General features: G+C 37.6%; 1 protein-coding gene and 1 pseudogene across 1 annotated transcript in view; one reads left to right on the forward strand and one right to left on the reverse strand.

Annotated features, from left to right (window-relative positions):
• The window catches only part of TTLL7 (tubulin tyrosine ligase like 7), a 142,036-nt gene that overhangs the window by 106,798 nt on the left and 19,374 nt on the right, over nt 1-15,864 (reverse strand). The window lies entirely within an intron of this gene.
• LOC114497383 lies at nt 8,624-9,058 on the forward strand (annotated as a pseudogene).

A 15,864-nucleotide genomic window follows, 5' to 3' on the forward strand; every position in this document is an offset into this window, starting at 1 on the left:
AAATCATTAAATGTATAAGGATTAACAGCAACCACAAAGAACAATATACTCTCTACTCCCAAGTATTGGCTCAGGACCATGGGAGCTAATCTGAAAAGGTTGTGAATAGCTGAAAAATGGGGGAGAGGGGACGCAAATGCACATTAACAGAAGAAAGAACACATTATGCTACACTCACACAACAGTGAAAATAAATGAAGTAGTACCGCAAGATAAACACATGAACAATGCAGATCAAAATGTAGTGAGGATTACATACCATAGTATATCATTGACATAAAAATTTAAATAGTGTTAAATTTATGACAGAATTTGGGCTACAGACAAAATACAGATCTCAGGACTTAATACATATGAAGTGTAAAGAACTACATCCATGGGAATGAGAAACACTGAGTCCAATAACTCCTAAGCAAAAGGGGGATAATGTAATTGCCAATCCTGTTCTATAGAGAGTGGTTAATCGTGTTCTACATAAACAGAAGATGTAATTCTTAACATAAAGCATGAATATAACTTCATTATGTTTCATCCTTCAAAATGAGAGGTGGAAATGAAGTAGCCAAAATACTGCTGTTTGAACCATTGTATATCTCCTTAGAAGTATTGTGTTCTAACTCACATGGTTGGAAATTTAGGTTCAGTCCAACTGATAGGCATTTGAGGTCACTGAAGGACTTAAAGAGAAGCAACATAACCCACATTTTTTGGTGATAGATTACACCAGGATGAGAGAGGGACAAGAGTAGACAGGGTGTTTTAAGGGGGTGTAGCAAAAGTCCAGGAAAGACGGTAAGAGCTTGATCCTGGGTAGAAGGACCGATGCAGGGAGAGAGAATGCTGCTAATACAGAACAACAGTACTTGCTGATCAAGAAGGAAAAGTTAATCTCGAATGATTTGCATTTTTCCAGCTTAGGAGAACTGGGTAGAAGGTGGCACCATTCATCCAGAAAAGGCCTGCAGAAAGAAGAACTACTCTGGGGGTAAGACGATTTGAGTTTTATACTTGCAGAAAAGGATAGATGGAGAAAAAAAATACCAAGAATAAGACAACAAAATTAGTGATTGACTGGAAAGAAAGAAAACCTCTACTTTTATAAGTAAAATGCTTTTAAATACAGAAAGACCCTTTTGACACTACAACTGCTTCCTGTTTCTGTACTCTCTGCCAAAAGATGACAACAGAATTTCAAAATGCCAGCTGTCTGACTGGGAAACAAGTGGCATCATCCACACAATTGTCATCACAGGAAAACAGCAGCACCACTCACTGTGTGCACAAGTTAAAAGGGTCCTTAGAGAAGCTCCTTACTCCCTGAACATAGAAGCTATTGTCTCCCTTTCTTGGACAGGGTACATTCTCTAAAGCAGGATCTGTAGTGTGTTCTAGACATAAATAAACAAACAAACAAACAAGCAAGCAAACATACATTTGATCAACCACTTCTAAAAACCTGACAGGGAGCCAGGTGTGACATTATGTAAAAACAAACAGAACTGTTTATTAATTCCATAACAATTAATATTGACCTTAAATAACAGTAGTTCCAACGAATGCAGTGCGTATTTACTTTGCAAATTGCCTTGGCCTGATTAGTCTTTGTTCAATGCTTGTGGTTAAACTATAGTATCCCTGCAAAATGTCCACCAAGCTCTGCGGAATGTCCTGTCTGTGGAATTTAGCCTAGTATGCCATGAAAAAGTAGAGTGATAAATAGGTAATGATAAAACAGCATACCTTGAAGGCATTTGCCCTTATTAATAATTGTATTTTCATATTTAGAATGAAAAACGCAAAACTTCACTCAATAAATATTGAACTAAATAAATTTTAAAGCAAGTAACAGCTACAATCACATTATCAAAATGACAGAAGACAAGTGAGTTCAGTGTGGCTAACAAATGCTTAGTTGAGTACAGTTAAAAGCCCCTTTGAGTAAATTTCTCTCAGAATATAATTTTGCAGTTCTATATAATTCTCCAACAGCCTAAAAAATGTCCATTGCTCCCTAGGAATAACATATCATATTACCAATTAACTTTTGTATTAACTTGGTGACTTACCAGTCACCTTGGTAAGTCCATGGGCTTCTTCTCATTCCTCACCCTGCAAAGAACTGTGCCAAACCTAAGATGGGGAATCTCATCCTCCAAATACCCAATCTATGCTTGACTACACAAAGACTTCTCTTGTTCTCAGATATAAAGCTGGAATTTAAGGTCCTTTGGACCCAACACTTCGTAACTTCCAGTAACCTTGATCACAGGTGGAAGAGAGAAACTGAAGAAAGCAGAGAATTTCTAAAGTATCCAGTTCTCTGTTCTCTGCCAGTAAATGCACAATAGATATCAAAATGTGCAGCTGGTAAACAAATGACATCACCAGAATGTCATCTGATGCCAGCATTTATAGTTTTAAATGTCCAAAACTTAACTCTTTACCTTCTCTTACAAACCTGATACTCCTCTCACATTCCTTGTCTTGGAAAAGGGCATCACTCCATAGCCAGACATGCAAGAGAGCGATCAATCAGAATCATCTCTAACTCTTCCTTCGACGACCTTGTCCGATATTCATTCAATGCACTCCTCATTACCAATTTTAAGGTATACATTAGTTCTACTATTTACTTTACCATCTAAAATGAGTTTTAAATCTTAAATGTACAAAATTCACTGAGTTGTTGAATAAGCCACCTATGTCATTCATATCAGTTAATAATTTACCACATGTTGAAAGACTACTACCTACCTCCCTAATAGCCATTCACTAGTTCTTCCTTACTAATAAAACACATATTATGTTAGTATTAGGGGTGGCATTATGCCTAGCTAAACAGCTACATTTCCCACAATTCCTTACAGACATATATGGCCATGTTTCCAAGGTATAGCCAATGATGTGTAAGTGAAAGTTGTTGAACATAACTTCCTAGTAAAACACCTTAAAAGTGAGGCAGTGATTGCAGGAGCTGCAGCAATTCAGTGGTGTTGGGTTTGGCCTGGCACTGTGGCATCAATCTTGGACTACTTACTTCCACAGAAAATAAGCCTTCATACTGTTAAGCCACTGTCATTTGCAGTTTCTGTTACTGTCAGCTAAATGTGCCTTCTAATGGATACGCTACTCAATAAAAATTACTGTTTTAGTTTCTCAAAAAGGCCTATCAGCCTAAATTCCAAGTCACTGGCACAATGGCTTTGGACATTTACCGTTTTTGCCACAGCCCACATTCATTCATCTTCTGTGAACCATGACCTGAACTTCCTCTGTTGAGGCCCTCCTCCCCTACGCTCACTCCACGTGCTTCCGATGGGGTTCATGCTGATCCCAATCCCAAGGCTGGGCAAATAAGAGAGATCTGCAATGATCATAAAACCCCATCTCCCTGACCATGAAATTGATTCAGAGAGGAACACAGGATCCAAGTAAGATCAGCAAGAGTCAAGTCTAGAACTCTATTCAGACTCTTAGAGAACATACATTCTCTTTTGAGCTGAATTTGAGGAAACATACCTGTCCTGCTGGTCCCCTGAAGGTGAAGTCCACATGAAGGAGGCAGAAAGATACATAACAGGTTCCTGAACTTTTCAGTAACATTAAAAAAAATTGTGGGGGTTGTTTTTTGGTTTCTGGTTTTTTGTTTTTTGTTTTTTTGGTTAAACCAAGCTCCTAATAATACAAATAATACAAATAATAATGAACTTAAGTTCCGTTATTTTGTTTTTAAGTAAAGAAAATTACTTCAAGAGGACCTTGCATAATTGCCACAACTCAAGTGAAGTAAGAAGGTCTCCTCCCATGTTTCCTCCGGGAGACAACTGGCTCCTAGGCAGCAGCTTTAAAATTCCTTCTACTTTGTATATTCTTCAATTTCAAACACAGAAGCTGGACTATAGTAGCTAAACTTCTGGACTACCATAGCAGACAGTTACAGTTGTGTAGGAGGTTTCTGAACTTGAAATAAAAAAACTTCAATAGTATTGATTTCTAGGATCAGGTCACAGTTTTCAAATTCCTCTAAATTAAATTCCAGTAAAATTAAGCCATGGTCTGAGAATCATGCATTCAAAGATCATGAAATCCACAAGAAAAGAAAAGAATGTACGGGCCCAAGAAGTATCCCACTCTGCATGCCTCCGCCAACTAAGCTGAGTGCGTGACCATAACACCTTCAAGAGGAAACAAAAGAATCATAAGACTATTTTGTTTCTAAATCATTAAACTAGGTGCAAAGTGAATTTAAAAGGTCAACTACTGGAAAATAAAATGAAATAAAATAAAATTAAAATTAAATAAAATAAAATAAAATACTACTAGCCTTTACCTAACAGTCTCACTATTAAGAAAACTATTTAACTTTGCTATATTTTGATAACTTTTGCTCATTTTAAAATAAGAATCCTCCCCAAAAGCATTTCAGATCTTTAAAAATACTGTATCTGTCTGACACCACAATCTTAGCTGTGAAACCAGTCCATTTATAGAAATGCAAAAGAAAAGAACTATTTTTATCATTAATTCTGACAAACAATAATGGAATGCAGAATAGAATTGGTGCCTGAAATTAACCAGTGCACAGTAATAAGATACCCACAGATGCTGCATTCTCAAATAATATAAATTGGTTTTTTAATCACTCTTTCTTCTCTTGACCTGTACCCTCTCTTCTCAGAGTATACAATATAAAGATGTATCACAAACCTGTTTAAAAGTTTAGGAACTCCTTTACTATTTCATTAGATTTCTAATAAAAGCAAAAAAATACTTTTTTAAACATTTGTAAAGTTTTTATTTATTTATTTATTTTTACAGAGAGAGGGAGGGAGGGAGGGAGGGAGAGAAGGAGAGAAGCAGCAATTTGTGGTTGCCTCTTGCACACCCCCAACTGGGGACATGGCCCACAACCCAGGCATGGGCCCTGACTGGGAATCGAACTGGCGACCCTTTGGTTCTCAGCCACACCAGCCAGGGTGCAAAAAACACTTTTAATGCTCATCATATTATAAGGTGCTCCAGCAAGAGGAAAAAAAATGTGTCTTCCTTCAACATATACATGTTTATTTCAGAGAACAGACTTAGCAGATCCAAAACCACCTAAGAGACAACAATTCATCCAAAACATACTGAACTGACATACTGATTATGTCAACTACAAATTATACCCACAAATGAAAACTGACCCTAAATATCTATTAAAATGATATATATCCATATATCCACATGCATGTGAGTTTTACAAATTAAGGATTATACTAAATCAACAAAGCTGATTTTCAGTTTTGCCTTATGGGATTTGGATTTACTATATTTTAATCCTACTTAGTATTCAAAAATATTCATATATACAAGCCTGACTAGAAAAACACGTGCACTAATCTTTACACTAATTTTAATCAATATACTGCAAAACTGTCTTCTGTTTCTGTCCTTAAACTGGCTTTGGTGATAATGCCACATTGCTGGAACTTATGCCAACAGATTATTTTTTTAAAAGTTTCATTTATATCTTCCCAGTCAACCTATTAAAGAAAAAAGATATGCTTTTTATTGAGAGCATGAAAAAGATGAATCTTACAAAAGCAATATACACTTCACGTGCAATTTTAAACAGTCTGTATCTACATTATTGTTTTCTGCTATTATTTAATTAATTACATATCCACTTGAATGTCTCCTTTAAGCAACTACTGTATAAGCTTCCATACAGCGTATATATTCTGCATTCTCCACAGCACATGGTATCTTCAAAATGCAGGTGGGCCTCATTCAGTCAGTTGGAGTCCTTAAGAGAAAACAGAATGAGGTCCCCCAAGAAGGAGGGAATTCAGCTTCAGACTGTCTTTAGATTCAAGCTACGTCAAGTCTTCCCTGGGCCTCTAGCTTACCAACCTACCCTGCAAATTTTGGACTTGTCAGCCTCCACAATTGTATAGCCAATTCACTCACATTCATTCACTCATTGATTCATTCATATTTCTCTCTCTTTCTCTCTCTCTCCTCCCCCATCTTCATGTATATACTTTTGGTCCTGATTCTCTAGAGAACCTTGACTAACACATTCATTATTCCATAGGGTGAGCTACGTTTCATGAGATTAAAAATGTGATTTAAAATACTCTTTAAGGAAGAAGGTTCTGGAGGAAAAGATATACCAACCTATATATAAACAAGGCCTAATCTAAGGTTAATAATAGATTAGCATAAAAAGAATTGATGAGGACAGTTGCATAATCTATACTATTTATCTCTAGAATAGAAATGAGGAAATGAGTATACAAATATAGACTGCTCCATAATTACCATCCTATTTCTTTGATTCTAAACCATACTGTATCATTTTGTTTTGTTTTGTTAACTCTTAAAAATATCTAAAATTATGATGCATCTTACAATCACGATCAGCCAGACTGCAGTTGTGACAGTCACCACCGCCTGTGCAGACACATCAAAGTGTGCACACACATCAAAGTGTGCACACACATCAAAGTGTGCACAATCACTATCAGAGGCTGAGAGAAAGACCCAGAAATGATAATAAAACATTCTTTTAAGAAATGTAGTGGGTAGAGGCAGAAGAGGGTATAGGGGGCATAAATGGTGATGGAAAAAATAAAATAAAATTTAACCATCTAAAAATATACATTTCAGTGGCTTTTAGTACATTCACAATATTGTACTACTACCATTCCTATGTTGTTTCATTAAAATATTTTTAATGTGCCAACAAAGAAAAGGAAAAGAAGTGTTGTATTGCTGAGTCTAGCTGACACAGAAGATGATGTTGCATGGGAAAACATGGAAATGAGAACTCAATAAAAAAAGACAGAAGTATATGTCTTTGAATGTGAAGAAGTTTAAGCAACACCTCGATCAACTTATTTTACTTAAATTTTCCTTTTTTGTATGCAAAACATTTTAAACATTACCTTCAAACAGTTCTTCCAGCATACATAAAATTGTAGTATATGAAAAATGCAGAGGGTTTTTTCCCCAAGTAAACGAAACAATGGTGTATCTTAACTGCAATGAAAAACAGCAGCAGATTGACCATCCAAATTTCAGGCATATAGAACTAATGACAGCTTCAACCACCGTTTGAGCCTTTACTCTGTGCCAGCCATTCTCAAACTTGAATGTGCGTAAGGATCTCCTGGAGGACTGGAATGGGACTGCCACTCCCCATCCCTGAGCTTCTAGTTCAAAGTAGCACAACTCAAGTCAGACCTCACTCCTGGGCAGGGCTGAGAATCCCACTGTATTCTCTGACCTGGGCAGGCTTAGCTCAGAGGCAAAGGGTTGAGCCTGCAGGGAACAGAATCAGAACCTGCAGCTGCACAGGGAGAGGGAAAGCAATGACTGATGCATGAGTGGTCCATTTCCAAATCCAGTTCTGACACCAACAATCTGCCCAGTAACTGCACAAGGCACTAGCATTTCCAAGTATTAACCTGGAAAAAAAAAGTGGAACTAGGATCCATTCTCATTCTAAAATTCTAAAATACCTGGCCCTAGGAAAGAAACAAAACAGTATAGGTAATGCTAGTCATCAATGATCTGGAATGGTTTTCCACTTAGGGGCTCATTCAAAATATAACTTTTAACATTCCAATTAAAATTGGACCTAGAAAGCAGAACTTCCAAAATAGTAAAGTGAAGAGTTCAACAATTTTCAAAAGGAAGGAAGGAAGCAAAGATATGAAAATCACCAATTATGAATCAGATGCCAGGATGAACTTCACTGCCCAGTATTAATAAAAAATCTCTTAAAATAATATATAAAACTGGATACTATCAAAAGAGACTGATTCCTAAATATCACACAGGATCTTTGGTTGTGAATTACAATATTTTGTGTTTATTTTAGTACTTATTTGCTAAACTACCTCTGAGGTCAACACTTCTAGAGTAAATCAAAATGTAAACTAACCAATCTCAGATTCCAGGAATTCATGCCAAGACTCAGATCATCAAATAAAAATAGCTAGTGGTAAAGTTACAGTACAAGTTCTATTTGTATGAGGTGTTATTCACGCCTCAAAAATCACAGAAAATTAGGAACACACAGTACATACTGAATTCATTTAAAGTTGTTTTCCCTTTATACATGAACAGGAAAAAAGCACATGGACAAGATCCTAAAAATCTTTTTCCTAATCAGTATGGGAATTTTTTAATTAAATGTATTGGGGTGACACTAGTTCACAAAACCATACAGATTTCAAGTGGACAACTCAATAAAACATCATCTGCTCACTGCATCGTGCACCCAAAATCCCAAGCAAAGTCTCTTTCCATCCCCATTACTCCCATTTGCCCACCTCCACCTACCCCCACCTCCCTTTTCCTCTGCCTATCACCAGGAAACAGTCTTTTTTAAGTTCCAATTTCAGTTTGTCATGTCAGGTTTGAGATCATTAACTGCACATCAAGTAGAAATTTCAAAGAGCAGTTGAAAACTTAAATAATTGCTAATCAAAGCAAGAAAAAGGCACCTGTCTTTGAAGCTGTCCCTGAAATAACAGCAAACAGCCACAAACCCTGCTGTACAGAGAACCAGGAAGGCCAGAAACCCACTAACTGGAGCCACTTTGCCAGGCATGGCCCTTTAACCTGCGGGAGAAAGGGGTTCATCATGACAGATGACCTGAAGTGATTCCTGTGTAAAAAGTTACCACATGTTGAAGGGCTCCATGCTATTACTGTGTCAGACAGCGCTGCAGTGCCTATTACTCAAGTGACCGATAATGCTCCGAAGCATGCTTTGAGACTTGGTTCTTACCTACTTTTGCCCTTGCAACAGACTAAGGGAGCAGACTTGGACTTTCGAAAAATAAAAGTATCATTTGTTATTATAATATCTACTAAGTGGTTCAATTTAATTGTTTGTTTTTGGTGGTGAGTTTCATAGCCAGCAGCAATGTCAATACAGGACTAATTGTCAGCCTGGAAAAGGAACTGGCTCCATTATTTGAAGAATTGAGACAAGTTATAGAAGTTTCTTAATCTGACAGTGGTTTTGATGTCTACCTTATCTTCAATACAACAGACACAATATCAATCTAGCAATCTTGAGACCACAACAAATATTTGTATCCATGTGTCAAGAAAGGGCCCCTTTTGTACCTTACACTAAAGAAACCATCTATAGATACCATGTATGAACAGAATGATTGCTATCTTTCCTTGCATAGGTCTTATTTACTGAGATCTGGGGATATCACAGAAAGGGTTCAGGCTAGCGCAGCTCCCATGGAGTTAGTCCAGTCACCAAACTCCATGAGATTCTATTCAGTGAGTCAGGATCAAAATGTTACTTTGATCTACTTGAACCACACAATGCTCCCTCTTATACATTCTGCCAGGTCTGAAGAATGAAGCAGATCCTTTTTATTGTGAATAATAATGAGGACATATATTTTTTTCAATTGTTATTTCTTTGCATTGAGTGTGGGGAAGATAAAATGGCTTAGTAAAAGTAATAAAATCAGTACGACCATTAACTTTCCTCTATAGATATTATTTTGCAGTATAGATGAGTATTACTAATAGACTTGATTCTCCTCAGAGGGGGTTGCTGTTTAATGAAAATGATAGCGGATGGTTTTTCCCCCCACTCTCCTTTCTATAACCAATCAGTGTTTTAATGTTTGTGCATTCTTTATAGAATTTAGATGTGACTCATTATTGAACTGCTTCCAATATATTGATTGATTTACATATATAGATATATATGTAAACATGATATTACAACCATTTTTTAATACATGATCAAAAATAAAACAGTATTTTTAAAAGTAAAACAAAACAAAACAAAACAAAACAAACAAAAAGAAAAAGTACCGTAGTTCTAACCCTATATGCATTTTAGCTGCAGGTATTATCCAAGAGATCTGTTTTATTTTGGGTTCCCCAGAAACAAACCCTAATACAAGTAGTTTACTTCAAGAAGTACAGGAAACCCTAATAGGAGAGCAGGGAAGTAAGATAGGGAAGGGAAGGCAGCCAATAAAAGGATGTGTTATAAAGCCAGCTACAAGCTACATTGGGGGGCAGCTGGAGCATAATCCACCAGGAAACTCTGGGAACTGGTATAAAATACAACTGCTTCAGAGTTAACCAACCCAGGGGTCAAGCACTGGTTGAGGGCTGCTACGGTACAGCTGTGGTATTAATTCCATGGTGCTTCCAGCCCTCTTGAGGAGTAGGGAGTTGGGGGCGGAGGTCTGTAAAGGTAAAGGGACTCTAGTCTCGTGGCTTCCAGAAAAGTCCCCAAAAGTCCTTGGGGAAAGTAAAGCAGATATTGGTAGGCAGTTGGAAGTAGGAAGAGCAGAAGGAAGTGGATAAGGTGTCAGAAATATGGGGAGGGCACTAAGGGCTCCTACTCCACAGCTCTCCCATCCCTAAATGATGTTGTCAGTGTCCAAGATTTCAGTTAATACATACCTGATGATGGCTCCATTCCAGACATGGCCTTTTTTTTATTATTTTGTAATGTATTTTTTCCATTACCATTTAGTGCCCTTATACCCCTTTACCCCCATAATCACTACACTGTTGTCCACGTCAATGAGTCCTTTTTTCCTTTTGATTGATCCCCTCCACCCCTTCCCTCACCCTCCTAGGCTGTCATCCTTCTCTCCATCTATGAATCTATCTCTTTTTTGCTTGTTAGTCCAGTTTGTTCATTAGATTCCACATATGAGTAAAATCATATGGTATTTGTCTTTCTCTGACTGGCTTATTTCATTTAGCATAATGTTCTCCAGGTCCATTCATATTTTTGCAAAGGGTAAAATTTTCTTCTTTTTTACTGCTGAGTAGTATTCCATTGTGTAAATGTCCCACAGTTGTATTATCCACTCATCTACTGATGGACACTTGGGCTGTTTCCATATCTTGGTGATTGTAAATAACACTGCAATGAACATAGAGGTTCTTATGTTCTTTCCAATTAGTGTTTTGGGTTTCTTTGGATACTTTCCCAACAGTGGAATAGCTGGATCATAAGGCAGTTCCCTTTTTAATTTTTTGAGGTGTCTCCACACTGCTTTCCACAGTGGCTGCACCAGTCTGCATTCCCACCAACAGTACAAAAGGGTTCCCCTTTCTCCCCATCTTCACCAGCACTTGTTGTTTGTTGATTTGTTGGTAATAGCCATTCTGACAAGTGTGAGATGGTATCTCATTGTGGTTTTAATTTACATTTCTCTGATGATTGGTGATGTTAAGCATCTTTTCATATGTCTATTGACCACCTGTATGTCCTCTTTGGAGAAGTATTTACTTTAGGTACTTTGCCCATTTTTTAATGGGATTTTTTTGGTGTTAAGTTTTATAAGTTCTTTATAAATTTTGGATATTTAAATTCAACCAACAAAATAATCTACTATAGCCCAGCCATCATATAAAAAACAATTTAAAACATCAACACTGACTCTTCACAAGGCCTGGAATCCAGTTTCTATAGGAAAGACTAAGAAATAACATTTTGCCCTGGCTGGTGTAGCTCAATGGATTGAGAGCAAGCTGCGAACTAAAGCATCCCAGGTTCGATTCCCAATCAGAGTGCATGCCTGTGTGCAGGCCATGGCCCCCAGCAACTGCACATTGATGTTTCTCTTTCTCTCTCTTTCTCCCTTCCTTCCCTCTCCAAAAATAAATAAATAAAATATTTTTTAAAAATTTTTTTAAAAAGAAAAAACATTCTGTTGTGGGTGGGTGGTACTAGGCAATTTGAGTTGTCCCAGGAAGCACACTATATTTGCTTTAATTGTTTATTTATTGCTTACTTGTTATATTTGCATAGCAGGTATTCTACATGTACTTAGATGGTTGTCTGGTGTTTTTCTAAATGATTTTAATGGAGTTGATAGAGACTGGCCATACGTAGTTCACATCGCCAGGATTACACCTCAGCGCCACACTACTGGAACCTTTCATTCTCTGTCAGCTCCACTGTACTTGCTGCAGTTTGCTGGATTCTTGATTCTGTACCCCATCCTTGAAAGCTCTATCTGCATTCTGCAGTTCCACTACCCACTGAGACCCACCTTCTAGTCTTGCACACAGTCCTTGGTTACGCCCTTATTGTTAAGGTTTTGATGCCTCTGTTAACTCTATTAACAAACTCCCCAGTCCAGTCCCCTTGCCCTATAAAAACCCACAAACAGTCCTAGACATCCTAAAAAATAAAAGGTAGGCAAAAAAAAAAGAAGAAGAATGACAGGAAAAAAGTGGCTTAGACCATCTACCTCTAGCTCCTAACTCTCCAGAAAACTTCAGATCCATGTAATCAAAGCTTCTATTGTAGACATTTCAAATGTAGTGGTATTTTCTACCTTAAAACTTCAACATTTGCAACAGGGCAAAGGTCTACCAAAAGGCTGGTACAAAAATGTTCATAACAGCATTAGTAACAACAGTCCCAAGCCAGGAACAACCCAAATATCAACTAAGAGTCAGATTAAATAAATTGTGGTATACTCATACAATGGAAAACTACACAACAATTTTAAAAAGAATGAACTACAGCTACCACAACAATGTGGATTACTATCACAGCATAGGATGAGGGAAGAAAGCTGGATAAAAAAAGAGCATGCCCACATATTCTGCAAGATTTCATTTACATAAGGTTCAAGAACAGGAAAAACTAAATCTAATGCTATAGAAGAATAAAAGCTACCTCTTGGCAGGATCCAGATTAACAGATTGAGAAGAGTCACGAGGGAATCTTCTGAGATGCTGGCGGTGTTCTATATCTCAATCTGGGTGATACCTACAGAAACATGTGCATGCTTAAAAATCCATCCAGCTGTACCCTTAAGATGTATGCAGTTTACACTACTTACATTATATACATTTGTGTGTGTCTGCATGTGTGTTACTGCAATTTTTTAAATGGTACTGGTATATAACCATCAGAGATAGGAGGAGAATGAGACCCCGGGGTCACAGAAGTCAAAGGGAGAATATGGTACAGTATTCCAAATGGTATAGTATAAGGAGCCATATAAATACTACAGAGGGAAAGATCAACAAGGAAGATGATCAGAAAGTAGTCATCTTATTTAGAAAAGTGTAGGCCATAATTATTTTTGAGATAGTGACAGGGAAAGTCAGATTACTAAGGGTTTACTAGATAGAAGCAGTAAAAGATAACCTTCAAGAAGTAATGGAAGAAGATTTGACTTTGGGTGGTAAATACACATGGCAATATACAGATAGATGAGGTGCAGAATTATAAACTTGAAACCTATATAATTTCATTCACCAATATCATCCTAGTAAATTTAATTTAAAAATTTAAAAAGAAATAATGAGAAAGATGGTATATAGTTTAGGGGGGGAAAGTCTGAAGTTGTGTGTGTGTGTTTTGGTGGGGGAAATATGAGAGAAAAAAATTGAATATGTTTGAAAGCCAATGGATTAAAAATAAAAGAAATGAAACACCAAATGGACGAGGCACAAGGGTCCAATTAACCAGCCCACAGGCCAAATCCAGCTCCTGTCTGTTTTGTGAATGAAGATCAAGTGGAACACAGCTCCCCCACCATTTATTCATGTATTGTCTCAGGCTGCTTTTGTAAGAAGGCAGGATTGAAGAGTTGCAATAAAAACCATCTAACCTTACACAGAAAAATTTACTGACCCCTAAATAAGGCTCCTCTTGGAACTAGAAGGAGATAGAATTAGCAAAAGTAAAGAGGGTAGCCTGAGGAAGAATAGAAAATGTGTGATATGACAACATCCAGTGAAAAATCAAGAGAGAGAGATAAAAAATTAAACTTATCCTATGCCAGGCAATGAGCAATGCACTTAGTATCCATGAATAAATCAGAAATGCTTTCAAGACACCAGAAAGTAAGAAAATGATAATAATGTTAACAACTACTACTGATGCTTCTACCACTAGAGCAATGACTAATATTACTCTCATACTGCTACTGAATTTCCACCTGGGTATTCTCGATGCAACTGGAAACTCAAAATAGCCAAACCAAACTCATAATTTTGGCATCTTCCTCTCCCTCAACCACTAGTAATTCCAGCCCCAAGTCCTCTGAATACTTCTGAAATCCATCCATTTGTTTCTATCACCTTCACCTCCACATACAGTGCTAGCCACCATAAATCTATTTTGGACCAATGCACTAGGCTCCTAATAGATCTACTGATATCCATTCTCAGTCACCTCCAATCCATTTACTACAATACAATGCAAATCCAATCACAAATGTATTCATGTTACTCTCTCATTTCCCTCCCCCCCGCCACCACCACCCTAGCTGGTTTAAACCCTTTGGGTGGCTTTTAAATGCTCATCTGATAAAATCCAAAAGCCCACTCGTAGCCAAAAAAGACCTGTGACACAAGTCAATTTAGCTAAGTTATAAATATTCCTAGAAATCCTTTCCTTGAATGGTTTCAGGTTAGAGTTGGCCACAAGAGAAATCTGCATGCAATTTTGAAGGAAAAAGTAAAGCAGCAGCTATTATGCTCTGAAGGTCAGTACAGCAGCTTGTACATGTGCTGACCCTGTTCTGCTAGTTCCCCTTGCAGGTGCAGGGCAGTGTCTGAGCCTGCAGCTCCTCCAGCTCTTGCTAGATCTTCAGTCTCTCTGAATCCTGGAGCTTCTAGCCTCCCTGGGCCAGGTACACATGCAGGTCCATGGCAAAGAACACCAGCTCTTCCTGGAGGTCACCCACATTGTTAAGACTGGAGCGGGCAAGAGTCGGATATAAGCTCCTGTTTGTTCTTGTGGGTTCCAATTTGTCCTAGTGAGTTCTAGTTCATGTCTAGTTGTTCTTTCTGATTGCCAGCCAGTTGACCCACTATGTTGGCCTACATGAGGCTGGCATGCTACCACTTGTGCAAAGAAGAGTTTTACTTTGGCATTAACATTCTAAATCCTTTTGTCCTTCAAGACACTATAAGGTCATTTAACAGGTTTGTTTTTTCATTTGACAAATGAAGGAGCTAAGATTTAAAAAGTGACTTGACTTGCCTAAGGCCATGCTAGGTACCAGGTAAAGTTCGAATCCAGGTCCTTCATCAAGATCATTGTTTTCTTAAAAACTTGATCCCTCTGCCTCCCTATAGCCAAGCCTCAAGTGTATCCCCATACCGCTCTCCACATTCACACTCACCAGTTCTCTCCTACTATGACTGCCCTCTGCAGTGAACTCTCCATGAGCACTCTCTTCTTTTCAAAGATCAATAAAGTTAATGGGATTGCACAGCACACAGAACCTTGGACAACATGGTGGTGTGCTAATGACCAAAAATGCCATGACTTGTTTTTCATTAGCATCATTTTAACATTCCGAGCCCTTTAATAGAAGGAAATCTAAAATAGCAAAAAATGTACAGCATACCATATTCATATGGGAAACTTTTTCAGAAAGATACAATTAGTTTTTTATAAGGAAATGAAAGAAAGAAATAAAGTAAAAGAAAAAAACAAAAAGAAGAGGATGGGAGGGAATGATTGAAAGTTAAATTTTTGTTTCTAGGAAAATCAAGCCAATTTTTTCAATCACATAGTAATGTACAATTTTATCAGCCTCTATGAAATATGTTAGTCATTAACCTAAGTGAATCACACAGTCTCTGACAGTGCTGTCCTAAAACCCATGTAACAAAGTCTAGATTGAATTTTCAACCACAAGAGACTCTTATGGTTCCACAATGTCAAAGGAGGTAATTCGAGAGTGATGACATGGGTATGAGACCCCACAGCAAACAGTCATAATGACACACGTGTCAGTCTTCATACGATCCAACTAAATGACTGAGCTACTTCTCACCGACTCTGCAGTCTAACCCCAGTGGGTTATTCCTAGCTTGGGTTTTATC

Source organism: Phyllostomus discolor, chromosome 5 (assembly GCF_004126475.2).
Source record: "Phyllostomus discolor isolate MPI-MPIP mPhyDis1 chromosome 5, mPhyDis1.pri.v3, whole genome shotgun sequence".
NCBI classification, from domain to species: Eukaryota; Metazoa; Chordata; class Mammalia; order Chiroptera; family Phyllostomidae; genus Phyllostomus; species Phyllostomus discolor.